At 45.7% G+C, this 12,505-nt stretch overlaps 1 pseudogene; it reads right to left on the minus strand.

The window, feature by feature from the left end:
- Nucleotides 1-8,469: 8,469 nt before the first annotated feature.
- On the minus strand, nucleotides 8,470-11,319 carry LOC119340598 (annotated as a pseudogene).
- Nucleotides 11,320-12,505: the final 1,186 nt, after the last annotated feature.

Here is a 12,505-nt window from a genome sequence, read left to right on the forward strand (position 1 = left end):
TGTTTCTTGATGATCAGTAGTGGAGCCCAGTTGGGACGATTGGGGATCTAGCAGTTGGGTTATCTTCTTTTCTTTTGGCTTCGTCCGTAGTCGGACTATATGTGTGTACTTTGAATGATGTATGATTATTTATGTTTATTGTGTGAAGTGGCGATTGTAAGCCAACTCTTTATCCCATTCTTATTCATTACATGGGATTGTGTGAAGATGACCCTTCTTGCGACAAAACCACCATGCGATTATGCCTCTAAGTCGTGCTTCGACACATGGGAGATATAGCCGCATCGTGGGTGTTACATGTACGCTACGTACACCTGTCCACGGCCGTTTGAATTTGATGGCGAATGCATGTGCGCGTACAGAAGCAAGCAAAATATTTGAAATGTATATTTAGCATCGACTCTTGAGACCGTTCCAACGAATCAGACAAGTCCCAACCACTCAAACGTCAGATATATGTGCACCATACAGATGTGCGTATGGACACGCTTTGCTTACTTACGCATGCATGCACGTACCAGTCAAATATATTCGATGTTTCAGTGGACACGCTATGCGGCTAGCTATTCCATTCCCAGGTCTATCTATCTACTATTCATCAGTCATGACCATCACAATCGATGAGACCAGCTAACTTGACGAGCTATATATGCTAGCCGGCCGCGAGGAGAACATGTGTGTACTGGTCTAGTTAGCTTTTGTGCATGTAAGAAGACACAATTAATCTAATCTAATAGAGATTAAAGTTTTTTTTGTTTTGCGGGGGAATAGAGATAAAGTCAATGCACGGTGTTTAGAATATGAAGTGATATAGCACTATTTGCAGTCATGCTCGTGGTTAACAAAGACGGTGCCGACTTCTTTAACTATCATGGACTAATAGATCAGGAATTCAGATCATTCATTCAACTATGTGTACCTCGACAACTTCTCTTTCTCCATTCCAAAAGGGATCTACGTTGATCCTGATTAATACTCCCTCAGTCTCAAAATAAATGTTTTAATTCTATACTAACTTTAGTACAAGTTTGTATTAAAATTGAGACACTTATTTTGAAACAGAGGATACATAAGTGAATGTATGAGAAATTAATAGATACACTACCCAAACTATTTTCAATAGGGAACATTAGATAGTGAACGTAGGCAGAATGTTAAACATATAAGAACTAGTAGCTGGAGATGACCCATACGCATGAATCATGACGCAACTACAGTGCATAGTTAATTCAGTAACTAATAATTAAGCTAACCCTTGATTCACGTGGCTAATTTCAGCGTGACAGCGGCCGCTCATACTTTAGGGCCGCCTTTTCGACCTCCAAGTCTCCAATTAAAGGTTTACCACAATCTTCTCTCTTAGCTATAGTACGTAGACAACACACCAAATTTGAATGGTACATAGTTTCTGCCATTTTCTGTTTGTTCCTCATAGAGACTTTTCTTTTCTCGAGATCAGTAGTAGTTTATTCCATTGGGGTGGAGCTACAATCCTACGGCAAGAGTTACTTAATACATGGAGGACCTCTGCCGAGCCACATAGCCTGCCTTGCTCAGAGCGACTGCACCTTGCCAGGCAATCTACAACACTATTCTGGGATCTATGTAATTTCTGCGGAATAAACACTCTATCGTTCAGTAAGTACTTAATCTCAGCTAATAATTGACCAAAACCCGAATGATCTAAGTTATAATCAGAAAGACAAGATAAGGCAGTCGATGACTCAGACTACACCATGACTGGTAGCTCCATATGTTGTCGAGCAAGCGCCATACCGGCCATCACTGCATAGATCTCCACCTCGAGAGCATCATCGCAGTTAGTAAGTAGACAAAATAACCGAGCCATCGTGCCTTCATAGAATCATCCCGGCGGCCGCTGTTCCATCTTCCTCCCAGAATGAACCATCCACCGAGAGTGCCATTACACCGAGTTCCTCATAGAGACTTGTACTCCATCCTACTGCCTTAGTTTTTTCTCAAATCTTACTTTGCAAAGTTTGACCGGATTTATAGAAAAACATGACCAGGCACAATACCGAATCAATATTATTAGAGTTGTTATCTAATATATTTGCAGATTATATCTATTTGGTATTAGATGTTGACTTGTTTTAATGTAAAATTTGTCAAACTTCACAAATTTTGACTCAAGACAACACTTACATGCAAGTATTTTGAAATGCAGCGAGTGCTTACGAAGCCACATGATAAATATATTTTTGAAGGGGTTTATTTAAACTTTGAAATTGTCCCATAAAAAAGGGTGAATTCTATTTATTTTTTCACCACCTAAGATCAAATTTGTGATACTTACTGTTACATTTAGTAGAAATTTCTCTAAGATGCCCAATCTAAGCAAAATTGTTTTGGCTTATACCTGTTAACAATTTTGCTCTACACTTAGGTGGGGCCCACCATCAGTTCGACATGGTGTGCCGAGTTAGATGTTAGATTGGTACTACCTCCGTCCTGCTTTATTTGTCCCCTTTGTAATTTGTGTTAAATTTTGATCAGATATTTAATTAACAAAATGTTAATGCATGTCAACAAAAATTATATCGTTGGATTCGTATTTGAACATAGTTTTCAGTGATATAATTTTTTATGACATGCATGAATATTTTGTTAGTTAAATTTATGATCAAACTTTGACACTAAATACAATGGGGACCAATATATCAAGACGGAGGAAGTATATCCTTCCTCGCGGACATTTACGAAACATCAATCAGGACATGCAAGCTGGTTAACCCCAACCAAGTCGGACTATCGGCAGAGCCGCCCGAATCACTCCACCTTCTTACGGTGCTTCTGAGTGCATATCATCGGTCACAGCCTAGCATCGGAGGAAGCATTTGATAAAATGGCTCATGCAGAAGCGGGATGGACACACCGATCGCACATGGAGGCCGATGCAAAGGAAGACGGTGTTTGGCCCGCATTCTGTATACAACATTATATGCACCACTGAGGAAGGCGCCATGTCACACCGATGGCATGGGCCTCACCAGACAACATATGCGAAACTTTAGAAGGGACAAAACCTGGAGCAAACTTGTTTAGATGACATATTCTGGAGGAATTCTGCCAAGTCATGTAAAAATTGTGGCATACACAATCTTCAAGGATAAAAAATGGACTCCAATATAAAAAAAAAATTGAAGCTAGTTGGTCCTTCAAGTACATACGTAACTTGATGGAATTTCATACAATTAACTTTTGGATTAGGTGCACGTGCACGTGGTTGAGTGCTGCATCCGAATTCTCCGTAACCCTACCAACTTGTGTGGCTTTTTATCCTGATGAAAAGGCTGCACCCAAAAAGCCCTAAAAAGGCGGCACTATACTCATCCTAAGAGCATCTACAACTAGACCTTTCAAATCCGCCTCATACGCCCGGGCAGGCCGCCCAGGCACTGCCAGGTCATGATCTTTTGACACAGACAGGCCTCTCAAACGACCCTCAAACGCCCAGGCTAACCGGCACCCCTCATATCCAGCCTAAATATGGAGCGGATATGGGGGCGCCCGGGCACGCCCGCCATGTGGGCCTGACGACGTGGCCCCTCACGGAAACGCCCAGAAACCCGGCGGTTCGACGGACGCCGCGTCCGTCGTCGCGTAGCGCCACTCCAGCTCGCCACCCAAGACGAAATCCGTCTATTTAAGCCAGGCGGCGTCCCGCAACCCTAACCCATCCCCATCCCCCCTTTCCGCGCCGCCAGTCCAAGCCCATCCACCTCCACTCTCTCTCCTGCTCCGGCGCTCTACCCATGCTCCGGCACTTCGCCATGGTCCGGACCAAGATCACCTACTATGTCATGCTGATGCCGGAGCGATGCTACGAGATCCAGCAGCAGATCCGGGCGAGGGAAGCTACGCGTGTTGCCCGCATCATTGTCGAGCTGCCTCCGGACAAGCCAGAGCCGGAGGAGGAGGAGCAGTAGCCGTGGAAAGAGGAGGAGGAGGAGGAGATGGCTCCGATGGAGGTGGAGGAGGCGGACTAGCAGGCGCCGCCCTTCAACATGGAGCAGGCAGAGGCAGAGTTTGCCGTCGCCCAGTCCGACGAGATGGCCGAGCAGCAAGCCATCCCGGAGTCCATCCAGGATGAGGCCTATGTGGAGGCCAACCGGGCGTTCCTCCGGCGGGAGTAGGTGTAGTCCGACGCGCTCTTCGCCAAGCTTGACGCGGAGATAGAGGCAGAGGAGGCCGGAGCGAAGCAGCCGGAGGAGCGGGAGTTGCAGCAGCCGCCGATGTTGCCGGAGCCGGGCACGGAGATCGTCGTGATCTACAATGAGGATTAACTAGGATCGACGTAGTACATAGGTTCTATTTCACTTTGCATGTCTTTTGCGTGGATATAAGAATCGAGTATGAGATGTTCGGATGCAACAAGTAAAATTTGAGGTGTGCCCTGTCATTCCCGCGGACGTGCCCGAGCGCGTCCGAGGGCGTTTGAGGGGCCAGATTTGCCGTATGTGGCTGTAGATGCTCTAAGAGCATAGAGCATCTAGCCCGGCTTGGCAAATCCGCCCGCCTATACGTCCGCGGACGAGTCCGGGCACGTCTGCAGACACTAACCGGCCACTCCCTAAACCCACACCTCCACACCGGCGTATCTCATATTCCAAACCCTACATCCATAAAAAATTATGCAACTACTACGTAGATCACTAAATGATCAAAATCAACAGGAAACAAACATATAAACTGGTACTAAACGGGCATAGTTCACATAAACATCACCAAACGGGCATAAGTCACACAGTTCATCGATCTGGCACATTGTGACTACATACTAGAACTAGATTATAAACAGGAGACGACGAGCTTCACCACTTTCTCGCCGACCCTTTGCCCTTCCTGTCGCCGACACAACTGTAGGAGTCCGCAGCAGAAGGTGGGTCCACGTCGGAGCCGTCGTCGTCAGAGGAATCGGAGATGATGATGTAGCCTTGCAAGCGCCGGACAATGTGCTCTTGGTTGCGCTTGAGGTTGGCCACCCTCGCCGCCTCCCGCTCGGATTGCTCAATGCCAAGCCGGAGCTGCTTGGCGTTGATCCTTCGGAGCCGTCGGGCCTTTGTCTCCGCCTCAGTAAGTGAGTGACGGCACACCCACTCGAGGAGACGGTCCTCTTCGTCGGGCACTGGCATCACGCGGCGGTGGCGGGCGGACTGCGCCGCGTCGGACCCGCCCCCATCTCCCTTGCCCTCCGTTTCTCGTGGCGGGTGGCACGTGCCTTCGACTCCGGAGTCCGCATCTGCGACGTCGGTGCAACGGGCACTAGAACCCACCACAGCCCGAACGGAGCAGCTGCCGGAGGTGGAGGAGGCCATCGGGTGGGAGGAGCAGATCAGGCAGGCCTCGCAGATCCGCGCACGGGGCGGGAAGGGTCGGCGCTGCAGCGACGGGCTACGGGTTAAGTTGCACCAGACCCGGAGCTGCCGCTCGTACCGACGCACGAGCGCTCGAGCGTAATACAGAGCGCCAGCTCCGCCTCGTCTCCGGAGTTTCCGTCGGAGTGGATGCCAGTGCTGGACATGCTCGCCGGCGCTAGGGATTGGACGGATTGGGGAATTGGGACCCGAGCGGAGTGAGCTAGGATTTCTTCCGAACGGGGGATTTTGTGGGGTTGGAGTGGGCCAGCGGTGGGCCGGGCTGACATGACGGACACGCTCGAGCGTGTCTAGGCCGCCTCATATCCGTCCTACATTTGGGACGGATATGAGGGGTACCGGTCAGCCTGATAGTTTGAGCCCCATTTGAGAGCTTTGGTTGGATCAGTTTTTTGTGACAGATCAGTGACTGGACGACCTCTCAGATCATTTGAGAAGGATATAGGATGTCCTGCTGTAGGTGATGTAAGGCAGTCATGCTGCCCTGCCGGACGGCATCTCGCTCGCATGGCTCCAAAGCTTCCCCTACGGGGCCGCAATGCATGCAGCGGACGCAAAACACAAATGTTCCATGCCCGCGTGTGTGTGCACCCAGCGTTGCTGCCTCACAAAACATTCGATTATACTTATGTATTCCCTCTGTAAACTAATATAAGATCACTACTTTCAGTGATCTAAATGCTCTTATATTTTTTTTACGAAGGGATTAGGATGTAAAAGTGGTAAAGGTTTGGCAGTATAATCTCATGTGATTATCGGTCAGCAGCATGCAGGTAACCTTCATCTAGAAATGTTTTCACTTGATTAGTTGCTCTGAATAGTATGGACGTACGTACACCTTTGTGTACGACAATTAGCCACCAGCGGTCGTGTTGTTCAACGGCACGCTCCGACAGTTGCCTCCAAGAGCAACAATCCAATGCTGTCCAGGAATTATTGCCTCTGCTGGTTATTTGTTTCCAAGGCCCGGTCTGAACACTGAACACTAACTTCCGATGCAAGAAGGTGCAAAGCCAACAAGAATTACACCAGAAGCTACCGTTGGAAGTTTTTATTTTTCCAATCCATCATGTCGACTACATGCTAAGTTTTTCCACGGCATAGATCTTTGGTTCCGCGTTATGCAATGTGAAGCGAGCGCACAATCACTATAAGTTCTTGTTCTTTGGTTAGAATTTTTAGACCAAAGTTCCCATAGCAATTCGGAGAAAAATCCTCACTGGATGAAACAAGCCACAGATATTTGCTTGTGGGGATGGGCACCACCACGTTATAACGACTACGAGTGCATCCTGCTGTGGCGAACAATGCTAGTGGTTATCAATGAAGTCGAAGTAGCCATATATGGAGTGATGGGTGATGCTGATGATGTTGCTCGATGGCCTTGTCAGTGGTCTCGTAGTACTGTCTTAAGTCCATGTTGGTGATCAAGTCGGCTGCGGTGCACTATTTTTCTGTAGTAGTGTTTAGATTTTTCACCCTTTTTCCAAAGTTAATGTGAAAAATATCTTCTATTAATTTAACAGAGTGAGTGCTTTGGACTCTGGCTCAGAAAACAGTAGCTAGCTCTCTTTTGGAAGTTGAAACTCTATGCCAGTTGAGTCAGAGATAAGATCTAGCAGGGCGGACAGGTGACAATATGATGATTGTTGATGATGGGGTGGCGCCGTGGCGGTCCCAAAGAAGCCATTGTTGACAAGCTACAGCGACCCGATCCTTCATGTGGTTCGCTTTGGCCGTTTTTGGCGTGTCAGGCTATATCCTCGATGAACTAGTCCGTGCATTGAACCATAAGCACTATGCATTAAAACAAAAGACCAGTGCACAAAAATCAATACTACGCTGACGTGAGTAAAAGAACCATTGATACATTATATGTGTAATCTAAACTATTTTGCCTCCTTACTCAAGGTGTGGAGGGTGGGAGAAAATTTCCCGGTGCTGCGAGTCATTTGAAAAGTAACTTGAGCGGATCCACATGTAACTTTTTTGTGCTTGTTGCAATGTCAAAGAGGCGGTGCCTAGCCTAAGCGCCAAGCACGCAGCCACATCTTTTTTGTGATTTTATTGCCGGAATCTGCAGGAAATCATCGCGGCCAGCGAATAATCGGCTTCGGGGAAGCATTTTCCTCATGACCACATGGTTGTTTGCTTGTTGTCGACGCCAACTTCTCTCACAACCGAATCCCTGGTAGTCCAAGCACATCATATTATACTAGCGACCGTGATGGTCCTAACGAATCTGTGGCCCAAACTGATTATCACGAGACAACCCAATAACGGCTCCTGGGGTGAAACGACGAAGCGGCGAGGTCAATGTTCAAATCAGCGGCGGTGAACCGGCGGTGGTTGCTGGCTTCTCAATCCCTCAGCGGCGCAACGGTCTCCTCACTGGTCATGTTCGAGCCGTGGGCTCCCTGCTCATCGTCATGGCCTGTTCCTCCCATCGACCGATGGACAATGACACAGCCCATCGCCGTCTACTAGCTGCTTCTTCTGACGCGTCTTGCTGCCAGCGTGACGTGGCCTGTGGCCAGGGCTGGACTAACGAGCTACTCGACTCATTAAGCTCGTGATCGTTAGGCTCGTTAACTTTAACGAGCTCAAACTCTTAATCGGCTCGGTTCGTTAAATACTCGTTAAGCTCATGAGCGCTCACGAGCGCTCGTTACAGTTGTAAACATTACAGAAGCATTCCAACATATATTCAATATTTAAACATGTAGCGAAGTAGCAATGCATTAACCTTTGCTAAATTTATTCTTTCCAAATAGCAGCACATAATGCAAGCATGCAACAACCAACAGCAACACAGAGTGACCCAATCATAAGTCAGACCACCATTATGGTTCATACTTCATACTTCATACACAAATCACTAGGTGAATAGCAACAATAAGTACGGCCATTGACAAAGACAAGTCCAGGACTTCAAAAGACCAACCATTAAAAACTAAATAACCATTAAAAACTAAACAACCATTTGCAGCCAAAGAAGCAATAAATAACCAGTTGCAGCCAAAGAAGAAGCATCTTGGCCTTGGGGTTCGAGAGAGCAAACGTGTGGCAATTCATCAATTCAACCAAAAAGATAGCCCGATAGGTGCCGGTGGTTGCTATGGTAGTTTTTTTTTTCTGGCAAAAAACACTACCATAGCAACAATGTTACAACAAGTATGATGACATGCCGTACATCAATACTTCGTTCGTCCCATATTAGTTGTCGCTCAAACGGATGTACCTAACAGTAAAATGCATCCATTTCAGCGACTACTAAGATGTGACACAGGGACTAAATATATACAATATGTACAAACATGCAGCTCTAATATTTACACATGGGGTCATGGATCACAAATCAGAGCCGAGAAGATGAGATGGCGATGTCGAGGTTCAAGTCAAGGTTCAGATCGGCGGCAGCCTGGGGGCGACGGTGGCCACCGGCACCTCGACCCCTTGCCAGCGCAGCGGCCTCCTCAGTGGTCGTGCTCGAGATGTCAGCGTCGCTGTCGCCTCTGATTCCCCACACCGGCCGATCGACAACGTTAGGTCACACCCCGCTGCTGGTTGCTGCTTCTTCTGGCGCATCTTGTCGTCGGTGTGACGAGACCAGCCAGTCGCCTGCAACAATGTACATGGTTAATTAGCCATGTCAAGAAAATTTAACATGTGTTTGAGTGCTTGTATAATATTGCTAGTAATCAAGCAACTAATATTGCACATCGCTTCATCTTTGTTAGAGAACATATATAGCACATGCATGTATGATCGATGGTAAGTAAGAAAGATATCAATATGAGTAATATTTGCTTCCTCTAGATTGGTTCATATATTATTTTTTACTGGTCTAAGTTCATTCATGCTTGTCTCTAGCCTTTTATTAATAAAAACTATGTTAACATAAAAATAATCAAGTATACCCTAGCTCTGCATGAACACGATGTCAAGAGCTAGTCAAGACATCAGACAAGTACACAATCAAATTAACTTGTGAAATGCTTGATCACTAGTAGTTACTCCAACCTTTTCTGGTGTAATTAGCATGCTGGTGGAGTTCCATGGCAGCCGCTTTTTACTCTCCTCCCAGCTCCTAAAAACCTCTTCGATCGATGGCCTATACAATGAGATATAGCTGGCATGTTTAATAAACTCAATACAACATATAAACTTCAACTAAGAACCGGATTGACGATCCAATTATGGCACTACTCACATTTGGCACGGTGGCAACGTCGAGTGGTGGCCACGGTGAAACACGACGTTAGAGGGAGCGTTGATCCTGTCTGAAGACGTTGTTCTTGTGTTGTTGCCATCGATGCAGTGACCTTGGCAACGATTCGCTGACACGTGGGGTGGGTTATTGTTGTTGTTGTTGTTGTTGTTGTTGTTGTTGTTGCTAGAGCTTGACCTATGCATCTGCAAATGGAGCAAGTTTTGAAGTAATTAAGAGAAATTAGTCAAGAAGTTGGGGTGTGGAAACAACTCATACACGTTTAAGAGACTGTGAAATTAATGGTTACGTGCATCAACTGATGGAGAGGCCAGGTATACCTCCTTTGCGGAAAGAAACATGTGATAGTAAGAAAAAGTACCTGAAGATGGCTCTTGATGTGAGATATGCTGACCCCCTTTGTGCCCATCAGCTGAAGAATTCGCTTTGGTGTTGCCTCTGCGCAGACCAAGGGAGGAGAGAATTGATGTCAGCATACCGGATCATCGACCGGCCGTGAAGAAAAGAACTAAAAATTGATAATCTTGGACATGGTTAAGTTGTGCACAATAGCTATATGTAACTTGACTGAATTTGTAATTTGGGTAAGTGGACTTTGTGGGAGGAGGAACAGTTGAAGGAGGAAGAAAACTGGGGAAGAAGAAAGAAGGACGGCCAGGCAACTTATCATAGCCAATCCCTAAGTTGTGACGAGAGCACTTGATGAATGGCAGATAAAGGATGTTGGTAACCTACAAATTGTAGAGTTCTATAGGCAGAAAAGATCGATTAAAATCATGATGAATGGTGTTTATTTTGGCAAAACGCCAGTTCTGCTGTCACCTACTCCCTCCGTTCCAAAATAGATGACTCGACAATATTGAAGGAGAGATTAGGGAGAGACAGAGATAGAGAGATTTAATCGTGCATACATATCACCTGAGGCTTTCTTTGATTCCTTTCTGCCATGAACTTGAACCAAATCCGGCCTGATTAACTTACCGCACGACTAAAGCAATAACTACCCTTAAATCGGTCCATACCATGAAATATCCACAATATTTGACAGGCCGATCGTTGGCAGTGTAAATCGGTGAAATCCATGCATGCAATGCAACTGTGCAATTAGAGAGAGAGAGAGAGAGAGAGAGAGAGAGAGAGAGAGAGAGAGAGGAGGCGAGAAGCAAGAACTGACCGTCCTGGCCGCCAAGGCAGTCGACCGCCTCGATGAACTGCCGGTGCAGCTCCTCCGTCCACCGCATACGTGGCTCGTCGGACCGGTTGTACTGCCGGACGCCTCTCCTCTCGAACCCTCTCATATTTGTAGAGATATGTCTCTCCCTGCAGCTAGAGCTCACCCTTCAACTCGGTCTGATCCTGATTCCCAAGCTTGTGGTACACAGTTACACACACAGCTGATGATGATCTTTTCAAAAAAAAAAAAACACAGCTGATGATGCGTCACCAGAATCAAGTTCCAATATAGTACTCCTATATGCAGAGAGAGAGAGAGAGAAAGACAGAGTTTTGGTTTGGCCTAACAATGATGAAGTTGAAGCCCAAGTGCAATTTTTTAAGTAGTAGTACAACCGTACTTATATAGGGCCGATATATGGAATGTGTGGATCAAAGAAAGAGAGAAATTGCTGACTTTCCTGACCGGCCTAGTCCAGTCAAACATCCATGCTCACTTAACTTGCTACCTCTCAGAAAGGTTGCACCTAGCGAACACAGGCCAGGAAGAATTAATAGGAACAAGCCCAAATTGGAGAAAAAGTGGCCTGTCCATGTCCACGACACAGCCAACTAGTACTACAATTCTTTCACATATTTTCTTTGTGAATAATTCTTTCACATATATACTATTAATAAGACATAATGGTATTTATCACATATATATGCGTCAACCCATCGACATCGAGCTCACGCTATTAATCGATTTGTCTGGGTCTCTTCCCTGCACAGTGACAGGTATGTATATGAACATTTCACCTATTTGACAAACGAAAAAAGAGTTGTCCACTTCATATGTGAAATTTAAGCCTGTTCAACGTCTCAGCATTCATCTAAAAAACGTTTCGGCATTTATTTTCTGTCACTCTCGGTGTCGCTAGGTTTGACAAACTTACTCAAGAAAACTATATTATATAGCAATGTACGTATGAACTACCCTCATTGAGACGTTGATATATACATATGTGGAGTGAACTGCGTACGTAGACTTGATAAATTCAGTCAGCTGTAGGATATCAGGCTAGCCAGCTAAAATGTTTAAAGTCATTTCAACTCTCTGCCATGGCATGGCATGCATGGATTTCTCAAGGACAATGGGAAATGGAATAGCGCGTGTGAAATTAAACCATGAGGAAATGGATATATTCGTTTAAGACAATTCTATTTCAAGAAACTTATTGAGTTCAAGTTGCTAACTCAATCTGTTGCCTTGATTGGAGGCAATAGATTTAACTTTTGACGAACTATATGAGACACATATAGATATGAATTGGCAAATTAAGTCACAAAATTATGCCATTTGAATAGTTCCAACTATTTCTCAAAACAAAAATAAGGTTTCCAAGGATAAGATTGATCGGATAAAAAAAGATCAGATCGATGCCAAGTTCTCCTCTTTCCTTGGGAGTTTACCGATCAACAGTTTACATATACGTGGCTGCTGTTGGAACCTTGCAGGCAGGATAAAACGCCATCAAGTCAAGGTAGCAGTTTGTGATTACCTATCAACATTACTGCACCTAGCAATCTAGTGACATCACTATCGAAGAAAATGAAGCATTGTCTATGTATGGGAAATGAATTGTGGACTTTGGGACCACATACTTAGGGCGGGAAAAAGGAGGAAAAAAGTTGCATCCGTCAATATCTCAATCAATAAATC

Source organism: Triticum dicoccoides, chromosome 7B (assembly GCF_002162155.2).
Source record: "Triticum dicoccoides isolate Atlit2015 ecotype Zavitan chromosome 7B, WEW_v2.0, whole genome shotgun sequence".
Lineage (NCBI taxonomy): Eukaryota > Viridiplantae > Streptophyta > Magnoliopsida > Poales > Poaceae > Triticum > Triticum dicoccoides.